The 26,682-nt window shown below is 44.3% G+C and overlaps 1 long non-coding RNA gene across 1 annotated transcript in view; it reads left to right on the top strand.

The window, feature by feature from the left end:
• Window positions 1-833: 833 nt before the first annotated feature.
• LOC308479840 overlaps window positions 834-26,682 on the top strand; it is a 57,948-nt gene continuing 32,099 nt past the window's right edge. The window contains exons 1-2 of the long non-coding RNA XR_013987847.1: window positions 834-894; window positions 4,340-4,441. This is a non-coding gene — a long non-coding RNA (uncharacterized lncRNA). The remainder of the gene's footprint in view (window positions 895-4,339; window positions 4,442-26,682) is intronic.

Here is a 26,682-nt window from a genome sequence, read left to right as displayed (position 1 = left end):
TAACTAAATTGAGACTTTAACAGGATACATGTTTGTTTGTTTGTTTGTTTGTTTGTTTGTTTGTCTTTTTAATAGTGTAATGTTTTCTTTTATGTTTGTTAAAAATTTGGAAAATCAATAAAAAAAATTGATTAAAAAAAAGTGTCTGCATTGGCTGCACTTGTCATCAGGGAGGAATTGGGACAAAGGGCAGAAGGTGAGCCACTCACACACCACCGTTACCATGGTGTGTGAGTAAGCATTTGAGTGCTTTGTGCTGTGGTTTGGGACTGTTGCTGTGGTAACTACAGTGTCGTTATACATAGTACACCTAGTCGTCTGCCTGCCACATGTCCTGGGATTGTGCCCAAAATGAAGCGGGCTCAAACTCCTTAAGGGAGAGTAGAAAGGGCCCCACTTTGCTCATAAGCTGATACTGGTGAAAGGAGGGACGTCAAACACATTTCTTCACACTGATTATGTGTGAGATGTGTTAAAAGGTGTTAAGGAGAAAGCAACTAACAGGGTGAGAGTCCCATGGACTGCAAGAAGATCAAACCCATCCATTCTTAAGGAAATCAGCGCTGAGTGTTCACTGGAAGAACAAATCCTGAAGCTGAGGCTCCAATACTTTGGCCACCTCATGAGAAGAGAAGACTCCCTGGAAAAGACCCTGATGTTGGGAAAGATGGAGGGCACAAGGAGAAGGGGATGACAGAGGATGAGATGGTTGGATAGTGTTATTGAAGCTACAAACATGAGTCTGACCAAACTGCGGGAGGCAGTGGATGACAGGAGTGCCTGGCGTGCTCTGGTCCATGGGGTCACGAAGAGTCGGACACGACTAAACGATTAAACAACAACAAATCATGTCTGCTTACAAGTCCTATAGAATTCAACAGGGCTTGCCCCTAGGTAAATTGGGGTACGTTTGTAGTGTTAGCCATATAGATCTTATAGTCATTATTCAGAGAAGTGTGTGTGTCATAAATATATAGAAAAGATGATAGAGATAGAGATAGGCGCCAGGCAAAACCTTTCCTCTTTAACCAGACCTTTGGCTAATTAACATCTAATCCCCTTTTAAAATGTGTTAGGGAAGGGGGATTATTGTGTTGCCCTTGTTTTTTATTTTTATTATGTATTTTGTGTTTTTATATTGTGTTTTTATGTTGTGACCGCCCAGAGACCTGTGCATATAGGGCAGTGTGCAAATTTAAGAAATAAAATAGATATATAGCTATGAGAGATAAGGCGAAGAAGGCTGCATTACCTGGCTGTCATTTATTGCTTGGTAGGCTTGGAGTTTCTGGACCAGGGGAGGGCAGCGCAAGGCACAGAGTGCCCTCTGGAATTTACTCTGAAGTCACTGATGCTGCCCCTCTGCCTGTCATTGGTTGCTGTCCCTGCCATAGAGTTGCTGCTTTGGGTGTCCTCTGGGCTGGGAACCACTGTTTTAGAGCATATAGAGTTGTTTATCCTCAGTCAAGCCCACCCCTGTCTTTTTCCTAGAACTGGATTGAACTTCTTAAGGACTGAAAATTCGGCTTGCGTTTTGTACTTTGGGGGGCTGGCTTCAAAGCTCCGCCAGAGTCAGAACTGCCCTTTTCATTTCCCCAGAGTGTCCTCTTCTGAATTACAGTGTGTGAGAGTCAGAAGTGGCGTTCGTCACAATAATGGTGGCCCCTCAGCCGGGGAACCATTTCTCCCCTAAAATGTCATTCAGAAGGGGGCATTCTTAGAAGTCTAAAATGGTCTCCAGTTGAATGACAGTCTGAAGAGCTCTGCTAAGATTATTCCACTCTGCCGAAACTCTCCTTAAGGCTCTCCACATTTTGTGATGTGTGAGGCCATGAAACAGGTGAGGATTTCATGCAGATGTATTTTTTGTATGGATCCCTATCACTGATATGTATCTTATCTCTGGACTGGAAGGGGATAGGCCCAGGACAGTGACTCATACAAAGATGCAACAGACTCAAAGACTTGGTCTCTCTCTGTGTTACTGATCTTCTCAAGAGTCATTGTCTGATGGTGATACATGACATAACGTTGCATTGCACAACAAAGCATTCAGAGGAGAAGCTGATGTGATACTGGGCAGAGCCGTGAATCATGCAGGAGAGTGTCGGGCAGCCTCTTTTGTGAATATGCATACCACTAGACCTTAACTGATGGCTAACAGTTATTTTGTGGTCACACTAGTCACTTTAGATATTACAGTACTTGCTAACCCACCCTGGTTAATCCACAAATGGATTTCTTGAAACCCCAATCCCATTCTATGCAGCCATTGACGCTCCAGAAGTTGCCTCATTCTTCTGTCTCACTTTCTTTCTGCTTATTTCCTCCTCCTCATGGCTCTCTAAGTAATTTCAGAACATTTGGCAGAGACAGTATTTTAGTTGACAAAAAAAATAATGTCATGTTTTTATAGTTTTGTTTTCCTGGTTGTGTGGCTTGGGGAACAAGAAGTTTTTCTCCCAGCTGTCTGAGAACAAATTGATAGACTTCAGGAAGGAATTGCTTTCGTATGCTATTCAGAAGATCGTAGCCTGCTGAACTAAAAGCACACCTTTGCATGCTTATTTGAGAGTAACCCCACCAAATCTAGTCTGTCTTACATCAAAGTAGGCTTGCATAGGACTAGGAATTCTAATCTGAGGTAATCATGGTAAAGAAATGAAGCAGAGTGGTCTTCATTCCAGATTAAGTGGTCTCTATCCTAGATTAGTTAATCTAGAACACTTTTGTCTCTGACGCAACATATCACCGCTTCTGGCTACCTTAACTGCTGCATTATGCAACCCCCCAAACCAAGGAGATAAGTAACTATACAACCTTTAGAAGACATCTGAAAGCAGCCCTTTATAGGGAAGTTTTTAAATGTTCAATGTTTTACTATGTTTTTATATATGCTGGAAGCTGCCCAGAGTGAGCGGTAGGTATAAATAACACCACCACCACCACCACCATTATGGAATAAAGGTAAAGGACCCCTGACAGTTAAGTCCAGTCGCAGACGACTCTGGGGTTGCAGTGCTCATCTCACTTTATTGGCCAAGGGAGCCAGCGTTTGTCCGCAGACAGCTTCCGGGTCATGTGGCCAGGATGACTAAGCCGCTTCTGGCAAACTAGAGCCTATTTTCTCCCTATTTTCATCAAAGAAATGTTGAAGGGTATGCATTTGGCAGCATAAAGATAACATCACATGTAAATATAACTGATAATTCTGTTTGTATGGCACTTCTCTACGATATATGTCTGTGTTTTATGATGAAGACTCAGTTTCAGATAATGGACTTCCAAAGATTGTGTAAACACACATCTTGTATGTAGAATCATTCCATTACAGCAGCCTTCACAAAGCTGGTTGCCTCCAGATGTTGCTTGTCGTCAACTCCCATCAACCCCAGCTGGTTGACAAAGCTAGAGGTGATAACTACAGGTAGATATATTAAGTTCTGAAGAACGTGAGGGGAAAGCTGGAACAATAACTCAAGCTGATGTTCCAACGTCTAACATCCCAGTCTTATTCCCATTCATTCCTGTAACATTATCTACCAAGGCTAAGACTACAGGTCAGGTACCTATTCTGAATTCTGGGTGAATTATTTATTGCACCTGAACTCTTCCTCTTCCTCCAAGGCACTCAGAGCATCTTATATGTCCTAAGCACAGAGCTTTTGGACTGAACAGGTACGAAGGCATCTCATGTAGTTTTTGCTCTCAGATTGAACAAGAGTATGGTGATTGCCTCTTGGGCCTATAAATAAGGAATAGGGAGATGGGCTGCTGTAGGGATTCTTCCATAAGTTTGTTCCTTCTTTTTTTATTCTGATTACGGTCCTGAACTTGCTGAGCAATAGAGACTGAAAGGAACTGTGAGAGGCCAGGCAAATTCATGGGTGTGGTTGGGTCTTGGCCACAGAATCAGTAAAAGGGTGACCTTTTGTCTTTTTTTATTATCTGGCCTGCTTTGCTTCTGATTAATAAGCAGATTTGTGCTTCCATTTCAGAAGTATTTCTTATGACTTCCTTAAGATTTGGTCAAAGATGCTGAATATTCTACAGTAATGCAAACATGTCTGAAAAATAGTATTTTTGCCTTTGTCATGTCTTACCAAGAATGCTTTAGCATGTAAATTTCTGGCTTCAGATTTTTTTTCCATTTTGTATTAAATAGCTTGACTCCATATTGTAATACACTGGTGTGTGTGCCTAACTTATAGAAACATGAGGTAGCTTGCTGATGTTGAGGTACATGAAACCTAATTCTAATACTTTATTGAATATGAAAAAATCCTAGTACAATGTAATTCATAGCAGAATCACAATTTTATTTTGCTCTTGATTACAGATCATGGCTATGGAAGAGAGAGCTTACCCACAGTCTCAGGTTCAGACAACATGTGAAGCCAAACCTAAGCTGCCACACTGTACAGAGCTACAAGGATTGTGGGTAAATACAGCAGTTGTGGTTTCTCCCCAAGGAGCCTTCACATTCACATTAAACTATGGTTTGGCTTAGTGTTATATGCGAATGCTGCCATTTTGTGTTTGTGTTGACCTGCATTTATTGTTTGCTGTTTATTTTGTTTTTCTGATATCTTAGTGTGTATTTTCAAAAGCTGATCATATTGTGTTCTTGCTGGAGATCTTTAATAGCAATAGTAAGAAAATGTTATTTTCTAATGCTTTGTTTTTGACATGAGCTACTTTGAGCCCAGCTTTGGTATTGGAAAAGGGGCATACAGATATCAAATCATACTGTATTTTTCACTCTATAGGACGCAGCGGGAACTCGCACTGCACTCCGAAGGCTTCAGGCGGCTATCCCTGAAGCCTGGAGAGGGAGAGGGTTGGTGCGCACTGACCCCTCTCACTCTCCAGGCTTCAGCGAAAGCAACGCGAAGCCTCCGGAGTGTGGAGGGAGCGCTCCCTCTGCGCTTCGGAGGCTTCGCGTTTCTATCGCTGAAGCCAAGGAGCCTGCATTTGCTCCATAGGACGCACACACATTTTCCCCTTAATTTTTGGAGGGGAAAAAGTGTGTCCTATAGAGCGAAAAATACGGTATGTTGCCAAGCAGCTGATTGGTGGTTCTCCTTTGACCATTATCAAATAGAAGCAATGAGCTGTTGTATGTAGCTCTGCCTCTTTTAAAAACCTTAGCCAGGCAAGATGCTCTAAACATATAAGAGCTAAGGCAAGTTTCCATGGAAGCCATCTTCTAGGTCCCCACCATAGCCAAAGATAAATTAGGCAACAGCACCAGACACTTGACCTTGGTCTGTTCCCCTGGATTAATATGGTGGGGTGGAGGAGATCATTTGCTTTCTAACCATAGAAACTGAAAGTATCTGAAAAAAGCATCTTCAGTAGTGTAATTCAAGATGAGTATTGAAGAGAGAACAATCCTCTTGCATTTGTCAAATATCTCTTTTGCCTGCCTGCCTTTTTAACTAATTTCAGAGCCGCCTTTGTGTGGCTAGAAAAAAGCAGTAGTGTCTTTAGAAAGGCACAAAATAAATCCCACTTACCAAGTGGGTAATCTCTCAAGGTCATCTGTTCGTTGTCTTTGTCTCAATTGTTTGAATTAGTAGCTAATAATGGGGCCGAACTGTGAATGAATTATTATCCGTGGGGCATATTTTGGGGAGTGTCAGGAAATATTACAGGGTAATTAAGGTTATCCAATCGCAAAGCAGAGTTACCAGCAGATGTCGAGTAATTACAGTGTTTAAAAAGTGTGGGGGTTAAAGTAAGATTATAGCTTTTATATTGTCTGCCTTTAGAAGTCATATTTGGAATTTATTCAGATGTGGATCTGCTGCCCTTTTTTCCTTTTGTTCTGATTCTGTCACTTGAATTTTGACTTCAACAAAGGCTTTTACTGGCTGGGAAGGGGGGAAAATAAACATCAGCAGATGGTATGCAGTGTCTGTATATAATGTGGCACATGAGAACCTCTGAGGTGATTGCATCTGATAAGTATCCATGGCTATTTATATATTTATTTTTGCATCGTCGTTATTTTTTAGAGTATCTAGGTTGCATTTCTGTGCCATGGCACCCAGTGATTACATTCCAAAATGTATGAGGCATATGGTGGGCAGAGGGGTGGGGGGACGCAGAATGTGGCGCTGGGGATTGCACTTTTATGTATTAATAAATAAATAAATTAGATAAGAGGTTAATAACAAAGTAAAAAAAAAATCTAGTGAAACATTGTAATCACAAATACAGTCATACCTTGGGTTGAATACGCTTCGAGTTGAGCGCGTTCGAGTTGCGCTCCGCGGCAACCCGGAAGTAACAGAGTGCGTTACTTCCGGGTTTTGCCGCTTGCGCATGCGCAGACGCTCAAAATGACATCATGCGCATGCGCAGAAGCGGCGAAAAGCGACGTGCGCGTGTGCAGACATGCCGTCACTAGTTACGTTTGCTTCTAGATGCGAACGGGGCTCCGGAACGGATCCTTCAGGTTACAGATGCTACAGATGCTTCAGGTTACAGACTCCGCTAGTCCAGAAATATTACCTCGGGTTAAGAACTTTGCTTCAGAATGAGAACAGAAATCGCGCAGCAGTGGCGCGGCGGCAGCGGGAGGCCCCATTAGCTAAAGTGGTGCTTCAGGTTAAGAACAGTTTCAGGTTAAGAACAGACCTCTGGAACAAATTAAGTTCTTAACCCGAGGTACCACTATACTGGGTTACATGCTTTCTCTCATACACACATGCACAGGCTAAATAATCAGCTTAGGAAGTACCAAAAACAGGCCACAGTTTCTTGTACTGCTGCAGACTTGATCACACACCGAGAGAGACAGAGAGCATGCTGATGAAATCTCCCTCTGGTGGGTGGGTGGTGATGTTCTGGTTGCATAAGGACTGGCGCCCCAAAGTAGAGTTCACTCTCAGTGTGTATGATAATAAGTTTCTAATAACCACCCAAACTCTTCTGTTCTATGATCTGTGTGGGCATTTTTAAATCTTTCAAACAGTTCCCAAGTTGGGTTTCTTTTGTGGTGGTGGGAAAACTACTTGGCAATTGAACAGTATTTAATAAAAGATGGGTGAAGTTGTTGTGTGTGTATACACACACACACACACACACACACACACGGGTAGTGCTGTAGTCTAAACCACAGAGCCTAGGGCTTGCCAATCAGAAGGTTGGCGGTTCGAATCCCCACGACGGGGTGAGCTCCCGTTGTTCGGTCCCTTCTCCTGCCAACCTAGCAGTTCGAAAACATGTCAAAGTGCAAGTAGATAAATAGGTACCGCTCTGGCGGGAAGGTAAACAGCGTTTCTGTGCGCTGCTCTGGTTCGCCAGAAGCGGCTTAGTCATGCTGGCCACATGACCTGGAAGCTGTATGCTGGCTCCGTCGGCCAATAAAGTGAGATGAGAGCCGCAACCCCAGAATCATCCATGACTGGACCTAACGGTCAGGGGTCCCTTTACCTTTACTCTGTGTGTGTGTGTGTTAATGTTGTTCACATATAGTATACTGTTCTGAAACAAGCAAATTATTGCATTCCATTGTTTTCATTGACCATAACCCATTGGCTAAACCTCAAGTGTTAAACATTGGCAAACATTGGGAAGCTTGCAAATGTTGTTGTACCCACACTCTGTAGATTCATAATATGAAGTGTTTAAAATGTGTTTTGTATCTGCTGATAATACACACAACTCCCAGGAGTGGTTAATGGGGCTTGGCTGATGCAGCCCTCTCCCTCTTGGTAACAGCATGGAAGTCAGGTGAGCAACACTACCCTGCCTGTTCCACTCCACCAGCAGCTGCTGCCCTGACCATTGGCCACGCTGGCTGGGACTGATGGGGTTAGAGTGCAAGAATATCTGGAGGGCCACACAGCCCCATCCCTGCTTGGGAAAGCCGTGGTAGGCCTTAAACCTGTGGCAGTGCATCAGTCCTATAGCTTCCTGCCTGCTAGTGAGAGCCAGTGTGGTGTAGTGGTTAGAGTATCGGAATGGACGTAGGTTCAAATCCCCACTCAGCCAGGAAGCTCACTGGGTGACCTTGGGCCAGTCACTGCCTCTCAGCCTAACTTGGCTCACTGGGTTTTTGTGGGGATTAAATGAGGGGTGGGAGGTACCACATACGCCACCTTGAGTTCTGGGGGTGGGGTGGGGAGGTGGAATATAAATGTCATAAATAAATACCATATTTTTTGCTCTATAAGACTCACTTTTTCCCTCCTAAAAAGTAAGGGGAAATGTGTGTGTGTCTTATGGAGTGAATGCAGGCTGCGCAGCTATCCCAGAAGCCAGAACAGCAAGAGGGATTGCTGCTTTCACTGTGCAGCGATCCCTCTTGTTGTTCTGGCTTCTGAGATTCAGAATATTTTTTTTCTTGTTTTCCTCCTCCAAAAACTAGGTGTGTCTTATGGTCTGGTGCATCTTATAGAGTGAAAAATACGGTATGTCTCATGCAAACTAGTTGTCGTGGGGGGTGGGAAGGTTGCCAAATATTTTCTATTGAGCATTGAACACAATGTACTTACAGTGAAATTACTTGACTGCTTCCAACCCAATGTATGTTGTGGCAGCATTAGAACATTGTTCAGATATTGACTCAGGACAGCAACACTTAACACAGAAAGTAGGAGAAGTTTAGACAAGTCACCAGACAGTCTGAGGATTCGGGAGGAGGGTTACATGAAAACGTTAAGAGTCATTAGAGTTTAAAAATATCTAGTGTGGCCCTGTGTTCAGTGCAAAATATAGAGCAATGTGTCTAAAAGCAGAAATACAAACCGTCAATTGACTGACTGGTTTCTTTGTAGCGTGCAGACCTCTTAACGTTTGAGAAAAATATATGGTAGGCCACAGAAAGAGAACCCACACTAATTCGGCCTTTGCTTTTTATGATGTGACATGAAGGGGTGTCCTTTCATTTGTGAAGCTCAGGCTTGTGCCTTTTAAAGGAGTGGTTTCAACTAAACACATGTTTGACACCTCATTAAAAAAAACAAACCATTGCAGGCAACAGTATTACCTTGCAAACAATCTATTCAAAAAGCTTTGCAGAGATGGCAGTTTCTCAGTTAAGACATTTATTACACAGCAGCCCTGATAGTACTGTAATTATTGCACTCAGGGTTTGGTCCTGTTTGTGACATCTGTGTTTTTGCTGAAACCAGTGGAGGAATTTAGACCTCCCCCCCCCCCTCATAAATTGAACGTGGAGATTATTGAGGGCAGGAGTTTATCTTGATCTGTATCTTCTGTTTGTCCTGCTCCTGAATCCTGGGGAACACAGAGATGCAAGTGTAGCCTTCACAGCAGTTAACTCAGTAATTCCGAACTCTGCCAGGCACAGGAGTGTGCTGTGAGAGAAAATCGTCCAAGATAGCCTTGCTACGGTTATCCATGTTCTTATTATCTCAAGTTTAGATTTACTGCAATACATCATATGCAGAGCTGCTGTTGAAAATGATCCAGAACCTTCAGATGGTCCAAAGATTACAAACTGGGACCGGTTGCTCTGATCATGTCATACCTGACCATACTTGACCATCTGCAATGGCTGCCCCTCCATTTCTGCGCTCAATTCAAAGTCTTGGTTTTAACCTTTGAAGCCTTTTCTGACTTGCGGACAGGTTTGCATGAAGGATCGCCACTGTGTCATTCCAGTTGTTTCCTGAAACAGTTTTCAGACTGAATTATCATTCCTCCTGGTACTGTCTGGTGTCTAACTGTGATTAGAAACTAGGAAGCCACCATCAGGTTGTTGACCCGTTTGACTCCATATTATTTGCCTGGAAGCGTCTCTCCATGGTTTTCAGACATGAGTCTTTCCCAGCCCAAATTAGGATTAAATGTGGGGATTTGGCAAGCAGAACATGTGCTCTACCACTGAAGTATGGCTTAGAGCTGGGCTGGGGAACCTCTGACCTTTCAGGTATTTCCTTGGCTCAGGGGTCGCATAACTCTGTACCCTCCAACATGTCTCCAGTGGAAATAGGGATGCCCTACCACACCCTCCGGGACGCGGGTGGCACTGTGGGTTAAACCCCAGAGCCTAGGACTTGCTGATCAGAAGGTTGGCGGTTCGAATCCCCGCCACGGGGTGAGCTCCTGCTGCTCAGTCTCTGCTCCTGCCAACCTAGCAGTTCGAAAGCACATCAAAGTGCAAGTAGATAAATAGGTACCGCTCCAGCGGGAAGGTAAACGGCGTTTCCATGCGTTGCTCTGGTTCGCCAGAAGTGGCTTAGTCATGCTGGCCACATGACCCAGAAGCTGTACGCCGGCTCCCTCGGCCAGTAAAGCAAGATGAGCGCCGCAACCCCAGAGTCGGCCACGACTGGACCTAATGGTCAGGGGTCCCTTTACCCTTTACTTACCACACCCTCCAACATTTCTCTGTTGACATCCTAAGGAAAAGCAGGACATTCCAGGATCAAATCAGAAACTGGGACAGCTTCTGTAAATCCAGGACTGTTGCTGGAAAATGGGGACTCTTGGAGGGGCTGACATTGTCAAATTCAACCTCCAATCATGCCTCTCACCCATTGACCATCTTGGCTGGAGCTGATGGGAGTTGGAATCTGACAACATGTGTAGGGCCACAAGTCCCTCATCTCTGGTCTAGATCTCACAAGGTGCTTCCAACAGTGGCAGATCCTCAACAGTGGCAGAGAAACAACTACCAGACTTTTAGAAGGCACGTGAAGGCAGCCCTGTTTAGGGAAGCTTTTAATGTTTAATAGACTATTGTATTTTAATATTCTGTTGGAAGCCACCCAGAGTGGCTGGGGAAACCCAGCCAGATGGGCGGGGTATAAATAAATAATAATTATTATCTATAAGAAATTCATATGTGTATGTGACCAGATATGTCTAGGATCCCTCATGACTAGTGTTTTATTGTGGGTATATTTTAGAACATGCTTTTAGCACAATAATGATGCGTTATCGGTGGGATTATTCTGCTTGGTTAGTTGTTTTGCAATGCTTCCCCAATGCTGCCATGTTGCTGCTGTCTGGCAGAGCTGTAGCACAACAAAAGTGGGACAAAAGTAAACCAGAACATTGAAGGTATATTTGGGGGAGGGGTCAACAGAAAGTTAAAGGAGATGTACTCACTGGACAAGAAATTGAAAGAAAAATCACATTTGACCACCATGAGCCAAAAACATCATGAATGTTCAATGGAAAGCATGTCTGGAAATTCAGAAATCAGGAAGAGGGAGAGGGAAAGAAGGAAAAGGAGAAGTTAGGGGTAATACGGGAAGTTTCCTTAGCTTTGAAAACAGAAATACAAGAAATGTGGGCATTGGTGTCAGCAACATCTTAACCATATATATGTTCTTTTATTATCCCCAAAGCCTAAGTGAACATCAAGGCATATTTAATGAAAATTATATTTTTCATTCATCTGTCATTAATGTTAGCAAGATTTAACTACTGAAGGAAATATGATGCTGATTATTATTTACAGGTACCTCAGTGAGACTCTATCAACAGAGTTACTATAAACAGTCATTCCTGCATAGCCACTCTTTGCTACATGTTACTACAAGGACCTCTTACCTCCCCCCTTTTTTTTTAAGTTTAAGGAAAGATCTTGGTTTCCCACTTTTAGTTTTATTACACCTGGTAGCATTCCCCACAATTGATGGGATAAATAAATAATTCAGATGCAAATCTCTCCATAAAGAGCCCACGTTAATGGAAGCTGACAGTTGTGAGTGATGTAGTAAATGTGTATTTCTGCAAGAAGGTTGATTCAGTGTGTTGGCATTACCATGATCAGATTATCTTGGTGTCAGAAACTCAATTTTGAAGACGCACGGGCTGGTTGACTCTTCTGCAATTTACGAAACAGTGAGGGGAGAGACTCCATCATGCAAGGCCTCTTTCCACCTGCCTTGCCCCACCCTCCAGCCCTGGGTCTCCTCATAAGGAAGCTGTTCCTGGAGGAAGAACTGTGAGGGGAGAGACTCCATCAGGCAAGGCCTCCTTCCACCTGCCTTACTCTACCCTCTGCTTCTCAATGTGTATTGTATTGTTTTATGTACTGTGGCTTGCCGTTGTATTGATTATAGTTTAGATATTATTGTAACTGTTGAGTGGATTTCTGTTTAACTTTTATATGTTGATATTATTATTTTATGCTATTCTAATGATTGTTGAATGTTACTTTTTTGATGGAGGTTGCCTATTTTAAAGTTATGTTTTATTATCACATTTTTGTATTGCATTAGATTGTTATAAGATGTACATTTCCCCCCCCCTTCAGATTGTAAACCGCCTTGAGTATTGTAAGATAGAAAGGCAGTTTACAAATTAAAAATGATGATGATGATGATGTCTAATTGGCCAGGAAGGCGGAAGTTTCCTCATAAATAACAAGAGGCTTCCTAGAAAAAATACTATGTGGTCTCTAGAAAAAGTAAACTTTAATAAGTTGCAGGGATCATCATCACCAAAATATGATGGAGTTCTGGCAAAATGTTTGCTTATATTAATCGCTATGATAGGAGTACTAGTCCAACAGTTAGTTGGCATGTTGTAGTGGTCCTGGGACTGCAGAGCAAAAGCAGAGCACATGCTGGTTTCTGCTGCTGGCTGGGCCATACAGGACCATTTAGACATGGTACCTTCTGTCTCCCAGGAGGAACATCACACCAAGAGAAACAGAAGCCAGGTCTCATCCATTGGCCAGCTGCCGGCAGCTTGCTTCTCCTCTCCCTCCCACATCGGAGAGAACTCTCTGGTCCAATTAATCTTGGACTACAGAAGGATGAAGAAGTCCGCTCATGCCTCTTCGATCTCCCATAGGAACGAGGGCTGTTGAGTCAGTTGAAGCACCTCTTTCCAAGCAAGATGGCCAGCCAATGAGGATCAGCCTCCCTCCCTCAATATTCCCATCTGCAGCTCAGCAAGCATGTTCTGGCCTTATCCAGCGGATCTCTTTCACCTATAGCTTCTGTCCATTTCGCCTCCTGTGTTTCAGTTCATAAACTAAGGCCAGTTTCCTCTCCCTCTCCCTGAAATGTCATTCTCTCCCCCCCCCCCCCCCGCATTAGGTCAAAACAGCACCACTGTAATCTCTTGGAGAGAAAAGAAGGTGAGAGAGAACAAGAGAGAGTGACTGAAAGAAAGAAAACGGCCAATTTGCTGTTGTACTGAGCTCCCCCCACCCTTTACTGGATGAGCCACAGAGTGAAACACTTTTGCGTCTTGAGGCCCCAAGCCAGCCCCCCCCCCCCCATGAAATAAACTATGCACGGACACAGAATTAAGGTTGATGGGTAACATTAAGGCCACAACTTTATTGATTGCAAATTAAATGTGAGCGGTATTGACATAGGCATTGGCTGAAGGCTATAACGGACTACTGCCCCAATTGACAGAGTCTATGTAGGTAAACCCATCAGGGCAGCAACATCAGGGTTTTGCCCGACAGAAGCTTACCGCAAGGTTCCTATGATCCCAGCATGGCCCTAGCCTATCAAGCGGACTTCAGACAAGATCCAGGACCCCAGATTCCTTTAACGGAATACCTTTTGATCATTGAGGGGCAGGTGATGGCCACATCTCCCCTCCACACACAAAATTAAGCCAATGCCTAACCGCCAACCTGGAAAGTTGTGACGATTGCTAAGGGGATAGGCAAAAAAACCAAGTGGCCTGTGCCAATTTGCCAAATGGATAAAAATTCCTAGCCAGCCCCTGTCCCAAGACAGGCGACTCACACAAAGTCCAAAGCAAGGCCGAGAACCTACACTAAGGGCGGGAGGGCAGGTGTTCAGCAGCGCCAATCAAGTGCCTAGGGCACTCTTGCACTGATGCTTATATAAATCCTTAAACACCCCCACCCCTTTCCTGATTGGCTGTGACCCGTGATGCCTATTTAGAGAAATGAAACTTAGACCTAGAAACAAAACCACCTTAGTCAGGGGTGTGTCCAGGGGCCCAGTCACAAGAAGGACCGCCTTCTGAGGACGATCCCATTTTCTTTCACACATTGACAGTGCAGGTGGCCAATTAGGACTCGGGTGGGAGGGGCAGGTGGGCTTTAACACTGCCTCCCTGAGAATTTGACTGGATCCCCGGCACTTATGATTTGCATTGGTGGAGAGGAGGGGAATTTCCAGTGCAATTTGCAGATGTGGGGGGCAAATAACTGATGTCCCCTGTCCCCAGGATCTCTCTCTCTCTCTCTCTCAGGCTGGCAAATTGTGAAAGCAAAAATTGCACTTGTGAATTTTCTCTTGGCATGTGACCTTGAGCTAGGTGTGAATCTTCATTGAAAAGAGGCAAGACCAGAGCAGTAATTTAAGTAGACCTGCAACAGTTGGGTAACATCCTATGAGGATGGGACATTTTGCTGGAGGTTCCAACCATCTGGTGCACCCAACAGAATGGTCCAGATCCAGCAGAGGTTGGTGGGGAGGCCAGCAGTTTATGCAGAGATGCTGCAGGTTCATTTTGGGATCACAAGGGGACTGTGCTTTAAGAGCACACTTGTGTGTATAGCACACATTCTAGGAATAACCGAATCCATAGAACAGAGAAACCTGTTCCTATAGCACCTCCCATTTGTGGTCCAGGATTTGCAGCTTTTTAAACACACACACACACACACACACACACACACACACACCTGTTTTGTTACTTTGTTTCCTTCCGTACTCCCCAGGACCTTGTAACAAGATATTGTCGAAGAGTGATAACATCAAAGCGTCTTTATTGAGCATGATCAAGGAACCCTCCAATGTCAATAGAAGAGGGTGGCTTATCCACAGCTGGTTGGCAGCCAGCCAGAGAAAAGGCTGCTAAGGGGAGCCTTTAATGTTGAAATGACTTCTAAAGTGTACAGGCAGGAACTGCAACAAAGTGATGCAGCGTGGAGTTCAGGGCGCCAGCCAATCAGTCTTCCGGGGTACGCCATTCCATTTTCACCCTCCCAGCTGATTTTCCTCCCCTCAATGGTCAGCCAGCACTTCAAGATTACTGTGCAAACTCAGATGTTATTAGGCTGGTGGAGGGCGGGAAGAGGACTCTTCCTTAGGTTCTGCCTCCAAATATTGCTTTGTACTTCTCTAAATGTTGGGGTCCCCGAACCCCACTGGTATGCATGGATCAGGATGCTTGGGTGGTGATGAATGGCCTACATAAGCCAAACTTGGAAATCCATCAGACGCCCTGCCCAGATTTTTTTTTAAGTGCCATCCCAGGTCAAAAGAGAGGATTCAACTACAGTGGTACCTCAGGTTAAGTACTTAATTCGTTCCGGAGGTCCATACTTAACCTGAAACTGTTCTTAACCCGAAGCACCACATTAGCTAATGGGGCCTCCTGCTGCTGCCACGCCACCGGAGCCCGATTTCTGTTCTCATCCTGAAGCAAAGTTCTTAACCTGAAGCACTATTTCTGGATTAGCGGAGTCTTTAACCTGAAGCGTATGTAACCTGAAGCATATGTAACCTGAGGTACCACTGTATATTTGAAACTGGGTTTTAAGTGCTGTGCTTTATTCATTTATGAATCAAAACCAAAATGTGTTCTCTTTAAAAGAAGAGAACTCCTAAGATTCAGTTTGTAAATCCACCTGAAAACATTTTATTGTACATTTTGCACATAATGGAGAATTTGAAGATATTGAGCTTGCAAGTCCCCCAAGCCTGAACTCTCTCTATGAGGGCAGACAAGGCTGAAATGCTGATCATTGATTGTTTAGCGTAAAAGACATTGGGATAGTTTTACACATTATGGGTGATTCTCTTTGCTAGTTTTCCTACATGATGTTATCTTATGAAAATTCTCTCTTCAGATGAGCCATAAAAGCCAGATGCTATCTGGGCTTTTTAATAATACGTTTAACCAAAAAGAGCTGAGTGTGCTTCTGAAAATTCTTCTCTAATTAGTTCTACTTTGGGTTATTATATAAATCGCTTACATTTTAGAGCATCGTATTGATCCCCTTGCTTTATATTATCCTCGCTAGTAAGGAACAAAGAGCCAGAAAGAAAAGAATACATTACCAAACAGCATTGAGAAAACGTCTAATAAATCGGTGCAAGCTTGACAGCTTGATTTCCCCCCTCCTCTAATATTGCTCTAAGGGTCTCAGGTGTCATCAGAGTATTATTAATCCAAGTTCCTGTACAGCTAGACAAAACAAACCCGTGTCTTGGAGACATGAATGAACATGGATTTACTATAAGCCCATAACTTGCTTGTGCTCAGACATCAACAGCTTAATCCAAAAACATTCAAACTGGTGTTATCTGTCAGAGATGCCAAGGGAAATTTCTGTGGCAAGGTTGTACAGTGCAATCCTAAGGATATTCATTCAGAATTTTTTTTTTTAGAGAACTTGCTTCTTACATCACGGCTTCATAGAATCATAGAATCCTAGAGTTGGAAGAGACCACAAGGGCCATCGAGTCCAACCCCCTGCCAAGCAGGAAACACCATCAGAGCACTCCTGACATATGGTTGTCAAGCCTCTGCTTAAAGACCTCCAAAGAAGGAGACTCCACCACACTCCTTGGCAGCAAATTCCACTGTCGAACAGCTCTTACTGTCAGGAAGTTCTTCCTAATGTTTAGGTGGAATCTTCTTTCTTGTAGTTTGGATCCATTGCTCCGTGTCCGCTTCTCTGGAGCAGCAGAAAACAACCTTTCTCCCTCCTCTATGTGACATCCTTTTATATATTTGAACATGGCTATCATATCACCCCTTAACCTCCTCTTCTCCAGGCTAAACATGCCCAGCTCCCTTAGCCGTTCCTCATAAGGCATCGTTTCCAGGCCTTTGACCATTTTGGTTGCCCTCCTCTGGACACGTTCCAGTTTGTCAGTGTCCTTCTTGAACTGTGGTGCCCAGAACTGGACACAGTACTCCAGGTGAGGTCTGACCAGAGCAGAATACAGTGGCACTATTACTTCCCTTGATCTAGATGCTATACTCCTATTGATGCAGCCCAGAATTGCATTGGCTTTTTTAGCTGCCGCGTCACACTGTTGGCTCATGTCAAGTTTGTGGTCAACTAAGACTCCTAGATCCTTTTCACATGTACTGCTCTCAAGCCAGGTGTCCCCCATCTTGTATTTGTGCCTCTCATTTTTTTTGCCCAAGTGCAATACTTTACATTTCTCCCTGTTAAAATTCATCTTGTTTGTTTTGGCCCAGTTCTCTAATCTGTCAAGGTCGTTTTGAAGTGTGATCATATATTGGGAGTGCACCTTATTTGTGTATGCTTAACGGTGACCCTTTGTATGTGGGTTATAATATTGGGTTAGGTAGCAATATTTCCAGAACCAACAGACTTTTTCTATAAGTTACCTCAGTCAACAACAGCTGCAGCTTCTGTGGTAACATCAAGGGAAGCCCTACATTCAGCACAGTGCAGTAATTCAGTCTTGAGGGTAGCGATGCCAAGACCACAGTGGGCCTGCTCAAGTCTCTTGCGAAATTGATGGTTGATCATTGTATTTTGATATTTTATTGCTACCTTAAGTCACCCAGATAAGGTTGCTGGGTGGCATATAAATGGGGTAAATGATGTATTGTTTCTAGCCCCAAAGTGAAAGTTGTGATTTTTCTCTCAACAACTAGGGAATCCATACATTCAAAGAAGCTTGGAGCATCTCTTTGATCACCTTAATCACCTCCTGTACTGCAGAGGCAGGGAATCTTGCAAGTAACGAAGCTTACAAATTAGAGCTCAAGTGTGCAGCCCTATTTTATTTATTCATAATTAGTTCTAGGCCATCTGCCCTTCCATAGCAATGTTGGTAATTTGTGGCACACTGAGGACACGGGAAAGTGATTTAAAGACAGGGAGAGAGTAAAAAGACAGACAGATCTTTTTAGGTTTCCCAAATCATCCTTACCTGGTCGCCTGAAGGGGACTTTCATTCTTGACGGTGGCTGTTTTACAAGCCTAGAGTAATGTATTTTTCCTTAGGCTTACAATAAGTTGCTGCTCTTGATAACACATGGCTGTAATTACAAAGAGCCCTGTGCTAAACAGATTCACTTTTCAATCCGATCCAGAATACTGCAAATTCAGCAGCTGGTTGAGTTGCTCTTGCTTCACTCGCAGTGATTGAGAAGAACAAAGTCAACAAGGACCTGAATGAGGCAAGTATGCAATTCTGTATCCATTATATCACCATGGAGTGCAGGCTTTATCCCACACAGAGCAACCTGGTGCCGTCCTGCTGCAGCAGATAACTGGCTTGGAGACATGGATTTCTGTTGCTGGATTGTTGCTGTAATCCTAGCATGATTTAATGCATTGCCAAATAAAAACAAAAATCCTCATATTCAGCAGTGTGAGTACTCCTTTAGAGAAAGGAGGTTGTTCAATTATCAATCTTCTTAAGCTATTTTCTACACCTATGTAAATACACTTTTCACATTGTAAATACAGGACATCATCCAGCAAAGTTACAGCTGTGATCCTAGGTCCAGGAAGGAAGTCCCACTGGATTCCCATCACCTCAGTCTAGATGGAGTCACTAGTTGTACCAGGGTGGGAGTGTACAAATACAAATACAGTGGTACCTCGGGTTAAGTACTTAATTCTTTCTGGAGGTCTGTTCTTAACCTGAAACTGTTCTTAACCTGAAACACCACTTTAGCTAATGGGGCCTCCCACTGCCGCCGCGCCGCCACTGTGCGATTTGTGTTCTCATCCTGAAGCAAAGTTCTTAACTCGAGGTAATATTTCTGGGTTAGTGGAGTCTGTAACCTGAGGCGTATATAACGTGAAGCGTATGTAACCCGAGGTACCACTGTATTGAGAATGCAATGACATCTGCACTCATATTCATATACAGATGTGCAGCTGATATCTGTCTGGGGATGGAGGGGGGATGCGTTCTATGCACTTTTCACAGCAGACCAATCTAATTCGACGTTCCATGAACTTGCTTGTGAATTGGAATGCAACTGTTAGTCGAATAATGCACTTCTCCAGATTTTTATTTGCTATTACAGTTCTATCTTGCCTTTCCTGCAAGTAGCTCCAGGTAGAATACATGTCTCTCCATCTTATCTTCACGGCAACCCTGAGAGATAGGTCAGTTTTAGGAACTCTTGCTAGCCCTAGGTCATCCAGCAAGCTTCATTGTGAGTGTATGGATTTAAACCCTGGTTTCCCAGGCTGTAGTCCGACACTCTAATTTCTACACTGCAGTGGCTCTCAAAAGAGTCTTTAGGCTTTTCCTATAAGAAGGTTTTCAGGTCGGTGTCTGCTCCTCACCTTACCTGGAGATATCAGGGGTTGAACCTGGAACCTTTTGCAAGCAAAAAGAACACACAATGCATGCATTCTGTTAAAATGTGCTGGAGAAACCCTGTATTGAAAAATGTGTATTTTCTGGAAGACCGTATTGTTCAAAGTGCATGCAAATTACATGTGGTTTTTTCATGTGTTCTTTTGGAAAGGCTGCAAAAGCCAGGAATAAACCGACCTATGACTGAGTCCCAGTGAGCCTGATACAGGGCACACGTTGGTTTGTCCATCCATTCCCAAGTAAGACTGGAATTCTATATACTCATAAGGTAAAGGTAAAGGGACCCCTGACCATTAGGTCCAGTCGTGACCGACTCTGGGGTTGCGGTGCTCATCTCGCTTTATTGGCCGAGGAAGCCGGCGTACAGCTTCCGGGCCATGTGGCCAGCATGACAAAGCTGCTTCAGGCGAACCAGAGCAGTGCACGGAAATGCCGTTTACCTTCCCGCCAGAGTGGTACCTATTTATCTACTTGCACTTGACGTGCTTTTGAACTGCTAGGTTGGCAGGAGCAGGGACCGAGCAACGGGAGCTCACCCCGTCGTGGGGATTCGAACCGCCGACCTTCTGATCGGCAAGTCCTAGGCTCTGTGGTTTAACCCACAGTGCCACCCGCCACACTGAAGGTCCATAGCTCAGTGGCCCAGCATTAGCTTTGAGTGCAGAAGAGCTTCGGTTCAATCCCTGACATCTCCAGGTAGGACTGGAAGTGATTGCTGTCTTAAACTCTGGCAGCTGCTGCCAGTCATTGTAGACAGTACTGAGCAATCTGGACCACTGGACTGACTCAGTATAAGGTTGCTTCCTGTGTTTCTATGAATATAGTGTGGTTTGCTTCTGGGTAAACATTGATAGAAGGGACGCAGGTGGCGCTGAGGGTTAAACCACAGAGCCTAGGGCTTGCCGATCAGAAGGTCAGCGGTTCGAAGCCCCGCGATGGGGTGAGCTCCCATTGCTCAGTCCCTGCTCCTGCCAGCCTAGCAGTTCGAAAGCATGTCAAAGTGCAAGTAGATAAATAGGTACCACTCCGGCGGGAAGGTAAACGGCATTTCCGTGTGCTGCTCTGGTTCGCCAGAAGCGGCTTAGTCATGCTGGCCACATGACCCAGAAAAACTGTCGGCGGACAAACACCGGCTCCCTTGGCCACTAAAGTGAGATGAGCGCTACAACCCCAGAGTCGTCCATGACTGGACCTAATGGTCAGGGGTCCCTTTACCTTTACTAAACATTGATAGGACTGGTGTTGTTAAATTCATTTAATTTCAGTTGGGGTGGGAGGCTCAACGTTCCCCTATTAAATGGGTGGACTTAAGAGAGTTTTACATTGAGATGCACCAACATTTGTGTATATTACCTTTTTCCTTTTCAAAAGATAGAGGCAGTGGAGCAATGTAAGAGAGAAAAATAACTACCTCAATTAAAGAATCTTTATGGAGAAAAACACATTCTTTTTTTCCCCCTTGTTGCATCTTCCTGCCTGCACATGTTCAAAGATCTGTTTTGTGCATTTAAAGTGCAGGTCCCCAGAGATCTCTATCTGTAGTCTCAACAGCCAAAAAACTAAATATTTGTAAACCTCCTTCCAAATTAAGCATTGTTGAGACGGGTGGAAGTGGTAAGAAACCGTTAAATCAGTGGTTAGAAAGGCAGGTCTCTGTGGGTACTGATGGGAACGAGTCGTTAGGGCAAGGCTACATCACCACACAGGAAGTAACATAACATTCTTGAAAGCCTTTTCTCCAGCTGTGGCGGAAGAGTAATTTGCATTGAAGACCCTGAGAACCACAGATCTTATGCACTGATCATTCCTAGCAGAGGGTATCCTTCCATACAGTGCAGCAGTGCAGCTTTCAGAAAACAAAGGCTCATATTTATCATCATTGTGATGAGATTTAAAATAAGTAGAACAATATGTAGGTGTGTATCATATCATGGGGGGGGGGGTGTTTGCTAATTACAGATTATATAGCACTTATGAAGAGTGATTCTAGGTAAGTACTTGTTGTTGTTTAGTCGTTTAGTCGTGTCCGACTCTTCGTGACCCCATGGACCAGAGCACGCCAGGCCCTCCTGTCTTCCACTGCCTCCACAGTTTGGTCAAACTCATGTTTGTAGCTTCGAGAACACTGTCCAACCATCTCGTCCTCTGTCGTCCCCTTCTCCTTGTGCCCTCCAGCTTTCTCAACATCAGGGTCTTTTGCAGGGAGTCTTCTCTTCTCATGAGGTGGCCAAAATATTGGAGCCTCAGCTTCACGATCTGTCCTTCCAGTGAGCACTCAGGGCTGATTTCCTTCAGAATGGATACGTTTGAGCTTCTTGCAGTCCATGGGACTCTCAAGAGTCTCCTCCAGCACCCTAATTCAAAAGCATCAGTTCTTCGGTGATCAGCCTTCTTTATGGTCCAGCTCTCACTTCCATACATCACTACTGGGAAAACCATGGCTTTAACTATACGGACCTTTGTTGGCAAGGCGATGTCTCTACTTTTTAAGATGCTGTCTAGGTTTGTCATTGCTTTTCTCCCAAGAAGCAGGCGTCTTTTAATTTCGTGGCTGCTGTCCCCATCTGCAGTGATCATGGAGCCCAAGAAAGTAAAATCTCTCACTGCCTCCATTTCTTCCCCTTCTATTTGCCAGGAGGTGACGGGCCCAGTGGCCATGATCTTCGTTTTTTTGATGTTGAGCTTCAGACCATATTTTGCGCTCTCCTCTTTCACCCTCATTAAAAGGTTCTTTAATTCCTCCTCACTTTCTGCCATCAAGGTTGTGTCATCTGCATATCTGAGGTTGTTGATATTTCTTCCAGCAATCTTAATTCTGGCTTGGGATTCATCCAGCCCAGCCTTTTGCATGATGAATTCTGCATATAAGTTAAATAAGCAGGGAGACAATATACAGCCTTGTCGTACTCCTTTCCCAATTTTGAACCAATTGGTAAGTACTTAAAAGTCCCAAGTACTTAAAAGTCCCAAGTTCAAGGAGTGTTGCCCCCCAGTAAGTGTGCAGCCTGAATTGCTAACTTGTTAGTCTTTGGGTTCACCCTGGCAACCTGAGATCAATCATTGCAGGGGTGGTTGGTGCCCACTGGGGACTGGCAGAGTGGAAGACAGGGAGACCAAAAGTAGGTGGCGCCAATGAAGGCAGAGTCGCCCCAGGGCAAGACAGGCAAGTGAGGGCTGGCTGAAGGCAGGCTAAGTTTGGTGGGCCAACACCCCATTTGCATTAATGAACCAGCCTTTACTGAGCACCTTAGTTGGCCCTGCCTCATCTCAGTGAAAGCTGTGGTGGGAAGCTCTGGGGATATTCATGGAGGGTGGGGGAAATGAACATCATTTGACTTTGGGGTGGATGCACTGGTGAAATTGGTCCATTACAGGGTAGTCCATAGACTTCTTCAATTTCTTTATGCTCTGTTAAGTTTCTCAAGGGCAGAAAGTCCTGCAAGAGGCTGGGAAGCCCAGCTGCTGCCATGTATCTTCAAAACGGGCTGGAGAATGTCCCTGGAAAGAATTCTATGTGATGACGGAGCTTCATTTCCAGGCACATTTCTGGGCAGTGGCAAAGGGGAGACAGCTGCCTTCACCCAGGGAAGAAGCAATGATCACAAAGGATGTGCATGCTTAGGCTGGAGAGGAGGACTAAAGCCAGGCTGACAGTATCTGACTCACACCAGGTCATACAAGAAATCCAGAGGTAGCTTTTGAAGTTCACCTCTCCAGCTACTAAGCAACACTGGGTCTCTCAAATAGCTATTTGATTTATCATTAAGACCCAGTAAAGGCAGTTGTCTTCCCATAACGCCCCTAGGTCACCATTTACCATTGTTTCCATTGGTCTATTCTGCTGGCAATGAGGAATACGTCTGCTGCTTGAAGTGCCAGCAAAGCTGCTTCTTCCTCATGCCATACATTTAAAGCACAATGATACCTAGTAGTTCGAAAGCACATCAAAGTGCAAGTAGATAAATAGGTACCGCTCCGGCGGGAAGGTAAATGGCGTTTCCGTGTGTTGCTCTGGTTCGCCAGAAGCGGCTTAGTCATGCTGGCCACATGACCCGGAAGCTGTACGCCGGCTCCCTTGGCCGATAAAGCGAGATGAGCGCCGCAACCCCAGAGTCGGCCACGACTGGACCTAATGGTCAAGGGTCCTTACCACATTAAACAGGCATGGCTTCCCCCAAAGAATTCTGGGAGCTGTGGTTTGTTAAGAGTAATTTAACAATCAATTGTTTTCCACCGGAAGCTCTGGAAACTATAGCTCTGGGAGGGGAATAGGGGCCTCCTTACATGCTTAACCAAGTACAGCTCCCAGAATTCTTTGGGGGAAAGCCATGACTGCATCATTGCAATGCTTTGGATGTATGATGTGAACATGGTCCAATTAAAAGGCAGTGCCACCCCAGGCAGTATTCAGCTGAATAAACCTGCTAATAATAATAAATGAAAATTTGTTTATATCCCGCTCTCCCCAGCCAAAGCCGGGCTCAGAGCGGCTAACAACAGTAAAGTAATACAGCATTCTAAAATCAATTCATTCTAAAATCAGTTCAAATCAAATTAATGGCAACCATTGGGCTAGAGTTCTGTGAGGATTACCAAAGGAGGGGGTTAGACTGTGCCTTGGCCAAAGGCCTGGTGGATCAGCTCTGTCTTGCAGGCCCTGCAGAAAGATGTCAAGTCCCGCAGAGTCCTAGTTTCTTGTGACAGAGTGTTACACCAGATCGGAGCCACAGCCGAAAAAGCCCTGGCTCTGGTTGAGGCCAGCCTAACCTCCCTGCACAATACAATAATTTCCAATTGTGCAGCAGAAATTCTTTTCTCTCTTCTCTCCCCACATGCCCCCTAAATCTGTTATTTGAGAAGGGTATAGGGGCATGCATGGAGGGCAGAAAAGAAGGATCTATTTAGTTAGATATTGCCCCCTCTTTTGCTGTGTTTATCATAGTGAGCCCACCCCGTCGTTTTAGAATGACTCCCACTCTCTTTCACAGCAGGCAAATAGTTAATTGAAAGAGAGAATTTTTCATCTATGTGCACTATTTAGGTGCTCTTTAATGTTATGCTGCTCTCTTGCATGACTCTATCCCACAGTATTGGGGGGGGGGGGGTCCTCTAGATGTTGCTGGAATGAAATTTCCATCATCCCTGACAATTGGCCATACTGGTTGGAGATGACAGGAGTTGAGAGCCCAACATCTGGAGAGTCACAGGTTCAAAGTTTGGAGCCACTTACATGAGCCTGTCCCACAAAAATAGCTCTCTCTCTCTCTCTCTCTGCGAGAGATCTATAAGATCTGCCCCCCACAAGTATTTGTGGGTCCTTAAAGCAGTTGCTAGTACCATGGGATGAACCCACAGAAAGGCACTTTCCACAGCACTGCTGTAGTATTTTAATTTTGCCAAATCTTTCCAACTGCCCATCCTCAAAACAAATAGCCCTCCCCCTCCCTGTGTACACCATTATACAGTTTATTTTAAAATGTAACACTGTTCACATTTTAAAAAGTTCTGTGAAATGTGTGCCGACTGAATGTGAAGGCTCATTTCTCCACCAAGTTCCCAAGACTTGCAAAGCATGGAATCTTCTGAAACTTTTCCAACAATAACGTTGAGCCGAAGCCAAACTGGATTCAGAATGCGGTTGCCAGATGGAATTCTACGTTCTCTCGATATTAATGAACCTGTTTGAACAAAGGCTGTCATTGCATCTTATGTCATTAGAAAAAAATGAAATTGATGGATGGTTCTGATATCTGGGGTAGACGGTAACGGAAAGCCTTGTGAAATTGCTGAGAGCATTTGAACAGGCCACTAGCAGCCTAAGTGCTGAAGCAGGGTGGCTTTGCCAAGCCAGAGCACCAGTTCCTATTTTCTTATGATTGATGGATTATATTAAGAAAAAAGAAAAAAGATCCAAAAATAAATCTCACTTCTTCTTTCCAAAAAGTACTTGATGGGAGAACCCCACTCCTGCCCAAAGCATATAGAGATGATTAGGTTTAGAAATACATTTTTGTTCCCCAGGCATCACACTCCCAAGATTCCTGTCCTTGCCTATAATAGAAGCTTACATCAAATTGGCCCGAGAGTTTCAGAAGGCCAAGGAATTTGGTTGATGCTTCCGGTAACTTGTTCTACAGCTTTCTACGTAGTGCGATTCCCCTGTGAAACTGGAGCTGTCCCAAAACTGACTTTGAGGAGCAAACTGTGAAACAGGAAATGTCTAATTTTGATCAATGTGGATGGGTAACTCCGAAAGAAAAGATGTAAGAGGCATTTCCCCTCCGCCTCCCTGCAAGCCCTTCTGTGTTGCTTTTCTTCTCATCCAAGCTCCTCTGGATCTGCGTGTTTGGGAGAAAAGCTCTCCAAGAAGGAAGGAAGGAAGGGAGGGAGGGAGGGAAAGAAAGAAAGGGTGTTTGGATTTTACAGTAGGGGGCAGCCTTCTTAATCTTTTTAATAGCCCTATCAATGACTGCTTTTAGAGAGCTAAAAGTGGGGCTTGTTTGGGTCAAAACTGGAAGGAATCTGGCAACAGGGCTAATGGATTTCATTAAGGCTTCGTGTACCTCACTGGTATGCCTGTTTTCCTGTTAAAACTGGTCCATTGCTCCCTTTCTATCATAGAATCTAGTCCAGCCCCCCTGCAAGGCTTTCTACGTGATTAGAATGGGTCTGTGTTCAAAATGAACTGTGGTGATGGCTACCAAGTTGGAAGGCTTTTAAAGAATTAGACAAATCCATGGAAAGTAAAGGTATCAATGGCTATAAGTCACAATAGATGTGGGGATAATGCTGTTGCACTCAAGTCCTGCTTGTGGGCATCCCATAGGCATCTGTCTAGCCTGTGTGAAACCAAAATATTGGACTAGATGGACCATTGGCATGATCCATCAGCACTCTTCTTACATTCTTCTGAAGCTCTTCTGATTCCACATCACATAGTATATGACCCTTAGCATGAGAAACCAGATCAGAATCAGAGATTTTTATAGGGACAGGTGGAAGGAACTCCACTGGTTCTTTGTATCTCCTGACTCCTGCTAGGCAATTAGCAGAGGTACCACCCTCTGTATACTGGGAATTGTAATGCCTTCGCATCTATCCTCTAATCATGAATCAATGGAACATTTTTCTTTCTTTCCAAAGGAAGTAGTTTGTTTTCCAAGCACTAAAGGAAGGCCTGTGAATCAAAGCTGGTACTTTCAGCCTCCTTGACTGCCCTCACGTACCCTCCAACATTTCTCAGATGAAAATATGAATGTCCTATTCAATAATAAAAATAAAAATAATTTTGTTATCCATACCCCGCCCATCTGGGTTTCCCCAGCCACGCTGGGTGGCTTCAAACATATATAAAAACAAAATAAAACATTAAACATTAAAAATAACCTTCCCTATACAGGGCTGCCTTCAGATGTCT

The sequence above is a fragment of the Podarcis pityusensis genome (assembly GCF_964106645.2).
Source record: "Podarcis pityusensis genome assembly, chromosome: 6".
Taxonomy (NCBI): Eukaryota; Metazoa; Chordata; class Lepidosauria; order Squamata; family Lacertidae; genus Podarcis; species Podarcis pityusensis.
Note: the sequence above shows the minus strand (reverse complement) of the source record. Positions and strands in the feature narration are given on the sequence as shown.